At 33.0% G+C, this 7,653-nt stretch overlaps 1 long non-coding RNA gene across 1 annotated transcript in view; it reads right to left on the reverse strand.

The window, feature by feature from the left end:
• Positions 1 to 4,748, reverse strand: part of LOC122687009 — a 79,449-nt gene extending 74,701 nt beyond the window's left edge. The window contains exon 1 of the long non-coding RNA XR_006338980.1: positions 4,691 to 4,748. This is a non-coding gene — a long non-coding RNA (uncharacterized LOC122687009). The remainder of the gene's footprint in view (positions 1 to 4,690) is intronic.
• Between the last annotated feature and the right edge of the window lie 2,905 nt (positions 4,749 to 7,653).

Raw genomic sequence — 7,653 nt, forward strand, 5'->3', positions numbered from 1 at the left:
TTCCAATTGATGCACACCACCTGTGGCACTCCTAATTCACAGCAGCAGGCAATAATTTCCCTAGGATACCCATTAACAGTAATTATCCCCAAGATAGACTATTAGATATGGCTTGTGAACATCTCAGCAGTAAACTTGAAAAAAATTAATTCTAATATTTCCTTTGAGATTCATTTGTACCTTGGTGACAATATGAATTAATGGAAGTCTTTTAAAAAATGCACATGCTTACTTTTAAGAAGTAATAAAATTATTTAAAATAATATTTTTGATAGTTTTTTAGGGTTCTTACATAATTATTTTAAAATACAGAAACACTTGTAAATCCTGCAGATAAGGTAGATGAAGCAGTTGGTAGTTAACTGTTTTTCTCATACCAAAGCTATCTGCAGATATTTGACTTTGAATAGATAACAATTATATGTGGTTTAGCAAAAATATTACAGCTTAAATAGAAGAGTAAATATATTTTATACTCAGATTGCCTTGGAAAATCTTCCATTAACTGAATTTAAAAATATAATGTCAAATTCATAAGAATTTAGAGTAGCTGCTTTGAATAGTCTTTCATAAAATTATAAATTTATTTGTAAAACTGCAATATATAATTGCATATAAAAGCACCATCTGTTTGCAAACTTTGTAATGTTAAAAAATGATGTACTTTTTATCTCTTATTCTTATAGATTACATTTATTTGGGTTGGTGCATGTCCTTATTCATGTTACTTACAGTAATCTTAATATAGGTGACATATGTGTCTATAAAAACATGTGAATTGTATATTCATAAGCTTTCCAGTCTGCTGTAAAATACTGATGTATGACAGTCCACAATTATCCATTTCTAACTAAGTTTTCTTGTGAAAGAAGCTACTGTGGTTATAAGTTATATATAATATATATGAATAGAAGTGTTAGTAGCAGAAAGGAACAATTTTATATGCAAAGTACATGGTGGGTTTTCTTGTGTTTTTGTCAAGGGAAAAAATAAAAAACAAGGAGTAGTTTTGCCCCAAAGAGAATGACTGGTTGTCCCAGAGTCAGAGAAAATTGTAGAACAAACCTGAGTGGATATATAAAGTTGTACAGGATTCATGGAAATGGATTTTTATTCTTCTAGGTCAAAGATGGCTAAGATTTGATGAGTATATAAAATTTTCAAAGAGAACTTTAGTATTAAATATTATTAAATATTCGTGCCATTATTTTTTTCTTAAAAAGTCTCAGATTATTGATCTTATTTTAATAAAAGCTTATAAATGGTTTTTCTTTACCTTTGGAATAATCTGCATAAAATGCAATAATCTTTTGACTTAGTTTAATTTCCTGTGTTTTATGTTGACTTTATCATATTATTTGAGAAAGCAAAGACTTCTCGTGCTTTTGAATGAGCTTCATTTCTTTACAATCATGTTGCCTCCTATATTTACTTTTAATATCTTTTGTTGTCATTTTCATTAAATAGGTAGCTAAGAATTGGTTTTTAATAAACTAGGCTCTTATTGAATCAAATATTTGAACTTCCTGACAAATTTTAATATTTTGCCATTTCAAATTCATATTCTTTTTTTTTCCTTTATTTATTTATTTATTTTTTCAGTGGGTTTTGTCATACATTGCTATGAATCAGCCATAGATTTAATTCATATTCTAAATAGTATCTTTTGGACCAAACTGTTTTTTCAGAATTCCCAGCTCCTGGGGCATTAGAAGATATTTTTTACTTTTAAAAAAAAAGAGATGATAGAAATAGACTTATTTGATATGTTACTATTGATAAGTTTTCTTGCTGGGATAATCCCATGGACAGTGGAGCCTGGAGGTTCCTGAGGTCGCAGTTCATGAGGTCGCATAGAGTCAGACATGATTGAGCATGCATGTAGCATATGGGTTTTTTTAATGATTATTATTGATAAGTTTCTTGAGTGTTCATTAATTCATATGTGCTCTTCAGCCTTTCTGAAGTTAAATGTGATTGGTAAAATAAGTATTTCAGAATTTTATGCTGCATGGGAAGTTACTGGGCTTCCCTGATAGCTCAGTTGGTAAGAATCTGGGAAGTTACTAGAGTTATGTCAGTTTCTACATTTTCAATATGTTTCCATTTATCAAAGTGTTGATGCTGCTTCTCGAATTACATAACAACATTTTAGTGTCATCAATTATAAATTTAATTATTTTTTAAAATACTATCTTGATCATCACTTTATTTTTTGAATCCAGTATATTCTAGGCCATTAGTTTTTAACTGTGAATTTACATCACTTAACTGTGAATATATGAACCTTCATTAATATACCAACAAATATATTTATGTGTGTGTGTGACCTACTCCATCTTACTGAATTTCCTTATCTGATGACACATTCTTGGTATATTCTAGCAATGTTGCTGTTGTTTAGTGGCTCAGTTGTGTCCGACTTTTTGCAACTCTAAGGGCTGCAGCTTGGCAGTTTCTTCTGTTCATGGGATTTCCCAGGCAAGAATACTGGTGCGGGTTGTGATTTCCTACTCCAGGGCATCTTCCTGAATTAGGGATTGAACCCACATCTTCTGCAAGTCTCATGTATTGCAGGTGGATATTTTTTTACTGCTGAGCAACTAAGGAAGCCTATATATGTATATATGCTATGTATTTAATATATTAATGATATATTGTGTCTCACAATTACTATATTTTACATTAAAAAATTTTTCTTTCTAAGTATTATGCTTATCCATTTTTATAAATTTAATATATTCACTTTTGAAAATATAGTTAATCATACTTATAAATATTTTGTCTAAAACTTTTGGACTGACATGCCATAGAAAACAATTCCCTTGTCAACTGCATTATTCTTGCAATGAGTTCTCAACAGATCTTTTGCTTTTGATAACCATCAGCCATAATTTAAGTATAGCACTCTGAGTCTTGTTATATCTACTTTCAGGTAGATGTTTGTTTGTTTTGTTTTTACAGGGGTGCTTCCATGAAAATGCTTGTTAATCAGCTGCTTGCCAGAAGGCATCTTCAACAAAGAAGAACTGTCTCACAGTCCTGTTGGAAACACTGTGCCAGGTACTTTGGTATAGCTTCTTAGGACATCACTTAAGTAGTTTTAAGACCATACCCTTAGTCTGAATCAGAATATCCAGAACATCAACTGAGAAGGGACCATGAGATTAATAATCCAAGATCCAATGAAACAAAAATTAATTACAAAGAAATAAATGAATCAATAGGGGATGACTACAGCTTTTTTTTTTTCAAACACTGTTGATGTCTTAACATTTTATTTTCTGAATACAAGGGACACCTTTCTCTGAAACTGTCCATAACTCACAGCAGTAGTAGACCATGCTATTGTAAATAGAAATGAACCATTTATCCTTTTTTTCCTACCTAACTACTCTAGAATTTGGAATCACTTGTTGAGAGTTTGTATTTCCATGGCAACAAGGTTACTTGCACAGGTTTAGTAAGAATCTGTTCTCTTTTTAAATAGTTTATAGTTGCAATAACTTATTATGTAACCAAAGCCATGCCTCGGGTGTCATATTTGAAATGAAGCTTATTTAATCAGTTGTGATCAGGCATTTTTAAAGCAGTTAAGGCACAACGACTGCTAGCACTTGAGGCTGAAAGGTAGACTGTTTACATCACTCAGGCTTCTATGTTATTGGGGGCCTCCAATATATATCAGGGAGGCACATCTACTGATCTTGTCTTTACTGATGTAGCTACATTAAATGTCTGCCTTTTATCATTCATACTATTTTTAATGAATGAATCACTGAAATTAGTTTAGAATTGTTTTCATAATTTTCAAATATACATTTTTTATTTTCCATACATAATTCATGACTTCTTGCTTGGAAATGTATAGTTTCATATTGTTGATTTCTATGAATGTTTTTCAATCAAAATCTTTCATTTAATTAAAATGTTTTCAGTTGATACTTATATTTGTTTATTTCTTATCTAATTGTGTGAGTTGTGTTGAAAAACAGATTTGTCAAATTTCAACAAACTTTATTGTTACCTTTTAAGACTTTAAAGAAATATTTAAAACTATAAAAATATATAAATAAATCATGTATTATGATGTGATAAAATTTACTGTCTCAAATAATACCTATTGGCTCAAATATTGTTTTTTCCAACAGTTATTTTTCCTTTATTAAGCCACCATGAGTGTATTTCCATTCTTCATATATATCTGTTCCTCACTCTTATCATTTGAAAACAACATATTATACTTTTGAAAAATGTATGTAGTATTTTCCATTCTCTAACTGATGTTATTAGTCCACTTTTTTAAGATATGACATTTTATAAACCTATTGTTAGCTCCCCTCTGTCTTCCTTTGTTTTAATTGGGTATTTTAAGTAATTCCCTATTGTCTACTTGTCTTAGCAAGTCGATTTTACTTCATTTCTTGTGTTTTATTTTTTAAGTTTCTTTATAATTTTCAGTATACATTTTGAACTAATTAAGCCTACCTTCAAATAACATGATTCATGTGTAGTGCAGAAGCATTAATTTAGCCTATTTCCACTTCATCCCTCCTGCCTCTTACTGTATTATCGCCATTCATTTCACTTAGTCATATCCTAAAAACACGCAGTACACTGGTATTATTGTCATTAGGCAGGCTTTTTTTTTTAACCTTAAGAATAAGAACAATGAAATATTTTACTTTACCTTCTTTTTTCCTTCTCCAAAATTCTTGCTTTCTTTATGGACGCTCAGTAGGTTTTTTTTACCTGTAAATAAATAAATCATTTATTTCTTCCTGAAGAATTTCTTTTAACATTTTTTGAAAGGCAGGTTTGTTAATGATTAATTTCCTGTTTATCTTTGTCTGAGAGAGTTTTTGTTTTACACTGTGTTGAATATTTGTGTTTGATTCCTTGCCTCTAACCGTTGTTGTTTTTTTTTTTTTCCATTTATTTTCATTCGTTGGAGGCTAATTACTTTACAATATTGTAGTGGGTTTTGCCATACATTGACATGAATCAGCCATGGATTTACATGTGTTCCCCATCCTGATCCCCCCTCCCCCCTCCCTCTTCATCCCATCCCTCTGGGTCTTCCCAGTGCACCAGCCCCTGAGCACCCATCTCATGCATCCAACCTGGGCTGGTGATCTGTTTCACCCTTGATACCATACTTGTTTCAATGCTGTTCTCTCTGAACATCCCACCCTCGCCTTCTCCCACAGAGTCTAAAAGTCTGTTCTGTACATCTGTGTCTCTTTTTCTGTTTTGCATATAGGGTTATCATTATCATCTTTTTAAATTCCATATATATGTGTTAGTATACTGTATTGGTATTTATCTTTCTGGCTTACTTCACTCTGTATAATGGGCTCCAGTTTCATCCATCTCATTAGAACTGATTCAACTGAATTCTTTTTAATGGATGAGTAATATTCCATGGTGTATATGTACCACAGCTTCCTTATCCATTCGTCTGCTGATGGACATCTAGGTTGCTTCCATGTCCTGGCTATTATAAACAGTGCTGCGATGAACATTGGGGTGTACTTGTCTCTTTCAGATCTGGTTTCCTGGGTGTGTATGCCCAGGAGTGGGATTGCTGGGTCATATGGCAGTTCTATTTCCAGTTTTTTAAGGAATCTCCACACTGTTCTCCATAGCGGTTGTACTAGTTTGCACTCCCACCAACAGCGTAAGAGGGTTCCCTTTTCTCCACACCCTCTCCAGCATTTATTGCTTGTAGACTTTTGGATAGCAGCCATTCTGACTGGTGTGTAATGGTACCTCACTGAGGTTTTGATTTGTATTTCTCTGATAATGAGTGATGTTGAGCATCTTTTCATGTGTTTGTTAGCCATCTATATGTCTTCTTTGGAGAAATGTCTGTTTAGATCTTTGGCCCATTTTTTGATTGGGTCATTTATTTTTCTGGAATTGAGCTGCAGGAGTTGCTTGTATATTTTTGAGATTAATCCTTTGTCTGTTTCTTCATTTGCTATTATTTTCTCCCAATCTGAAGGCTGTCTTTTCACCTTGCTTATAGTTTCCTTTGTTGTGCAAAAGCTTTTAAGTTTCATTAGGTCCCATTTGTTTATTTAAATTCTACATCCTTCAATGAAACTACATCATCTTCATGTGCTTACTGCTGGCTTTTCTTAGATACAGATTCATCTACTTTAACAGCTAGTAATTAATCGAGATCCATTCATTTTATGGTAAGAGGATTCCCAGTACATTTACTCTGACATATTGCCGAAAGTAAATCTTCAATTAGTGCTATTTCAATATTATATAACACATATTTAAGATTATTGCATTTTTTTGCTGAATATTTTATTTAATGACCACATAGAGTTCTTATAGTAAATTTAGGAATATATCCCACTGTCCATTTTCTTTATAGGAATGGACTCTGAGATAACTTGTGAAGTAGCAATGAGTCTCTTCATTTTATTCTTTTATTAGGTAGCTGTTATTGAAAGTAAAATACATATAATGCATTTTTAAATTGTTTGAACTATGATTTGCATATCTCTTAAAATTATGTATGCCATCATTTAACCTTAAGAAATAATTTTTTATCAAGAGAGTTTCAATATGTGTATGAGCTTTTCTCAACTTAAATATTTAGTATTTAGATTTGTACTATGTTTTAATTTTACTAGACTACTGTGATAACTTTACTTGAGTTGCTGTGCAGAACTATTTCCCACCCTTTTCTGACTTCCCTATACTTTAGATTAACCTTTAGATCCTTTGACCATCAGTTTATTTTTGGCCAAAGGGTAGGTGGAAAGAGACAGTTAAAAGTGAAAGTGAAAGTCACTCAGTCATGTCCAACTCTTTGTGATGCCATGGACTGAGCCACAAGGAAGCCCAAGAATACTGGAGTGGGTAGTCTATCCCTTCTCCAGCGGATCTTCCCGACCTAGGAATCCAACTGGGGTCTCCTGCATTGCAGGTAGATTCTTTACCAACTGAGCTATCAGGGAAACCCTGCTCTGTTAATCCTGAGCCATGTTTGGTCAATGGCTGCATTCTCTATGGTCACAGTGATATTCAGGTGACTGCACATCAATGGCTGTAACGCTAAGCTCTAATGAAAGTATTCTCTCCTGTGTAAAGCTAGGTATGGTCATAGATTCTAGTTACTGCAGGTCCCTGGGAGTCTTACCATTCATTTCATTTCTACTCAACTATGCATGCTGAAGAAGCTGAAGTTGAATGGCTCTATGAAGACCTACAAGAACTTCTAGAACTACCACCAAAAAAAGATGTCCTTTTCATCATAGGGAATGGGAATGCAACCATAGGAAGTCAAGAGATACCTGAAGTAACAGGCAAGTTTGGCCTTGGAGTAAAAATGAAGCAGGGCAAAGGCTACCAGAGTTTTGCCAAGAGAACACACTGGTCATAGCAAACACCTTCTTCCAACAACACAAGTAGGGAAAATCACTAGGCCATTCAGGTATGACCTAAATTAAATCCCTTATGATTATACAGTGGAAGTTACAAATAAATTCAACGGATTAGATCTGATAAAGTGCCTGAAGAACTATGGACAGAGGTTTTGTAACATTGTACAGGAGGTGGTGATCAAAATCATCCCTAAGAAAAAGAAAGGCAAAAAGGCAAAATGGTTGTCTGAGGAGCCCTTACAAATAG

Source organism: Cervus elaphus, chromosome 30 (assembly GCF_910594005.1).
Source record: "Cervus elaphus chromosome 30, mCerEla1.1, whole genome shotgun sequence".
Lineage (NCBI taxonomy): Eukaryota > Metazoa > Chordata > Mammalia > Artiodactyla > Cervidae > Cervus > Cervus elaphus.